The sequence below is a fragment of the Mandrillus leucophaeus genome, unplaced genomic scaffold, assembly GCF_000951045.1.
Source record: "Mandrillus leucophaeus isolate KB7577 unplaced genomic scaffold, Mleu.le_1.0 Scaffold11, whole genome shotgun sequence".
Lineage (NCBI taxonomy): Eukaryota > Metazoa > Chordata > Mammalia > Primates > Cercopithecidae > Mandrillus > Mandrillus leucophaeus.
In genome coordinates, this window is record NW_012099209.1 from 4,551,670 (window position 1) to 4,552,265 (window position 596).

General features: G+C 42.8%; 2 protein-coding genes across 2 annotated transcripts in view; both read right to left on the reverse strand.

The window, feature by feature from the left end:
• The window catches only part of LOC105547309 (zinc finger protein 506-like), a 215,032-nt gene that overhangs the window by 175,428 nt on the left and 39,008 nt on the right, over positions 1–596 (reverse strand).
• LOC105547382 (zinc finger protein 486-like) overlaps positions 1–596 on the reverse strand; it is a 29,826-nt gene that overhangs the window by 541 nt on the left and 28,689 nt on the right. The window lies entirely within an intron of this gene.

Genomic DNA, 596 nt, shown 5'->3' on the forward strand with positions numbered 1-596 from the left:
GAAGCTGATAGGACAGGGCAGGTGTGCCAGTGAGGATCAAAGCTTTTGTCCACATTTTTGAGTCGGTCTGTGTGTGGCAGATGACTTTGGGAAAGATCCCAGATCCCTGGAAGGAACCATTAAGAGAGGATTCATGTAGTTCAGAACACTTGCGTGCGTGTTCATCAGTGTTTAAGTCGGATTCTCAGGGTTAAGTCTGTGGTAGGGCTGCAGGGCAATGCTTCCCTGTGAAAGGCTCTGATCAGGTGTAAAATATGTGGCTCTGGCACAGGGAGGCATCTTTGTCTGACAGAACATCATACTTCTGTGGATGTGAGATTCTTTGCCCTTCCTTAGCTGGGCACCACTGACTGTTTGAGAATCATGCATACATAGGCCTTTTTGTTTTGAAATTCTTAAATATTGGAACAGGAAAAAACATTTTTATCCATTTTCAAATTGAATAATAGCATGAGCAACTTCAGGGAAAATGTCACAGGAGGAAACTCTGGAGCCTTGCGCATCCCCAGAAATCTCCAAAATCCTGATACAACCTGTGGAATTCACCTTATTAACACCGATTTATTTGTTCGTATAGATTTATCTTTCTTTCTTTC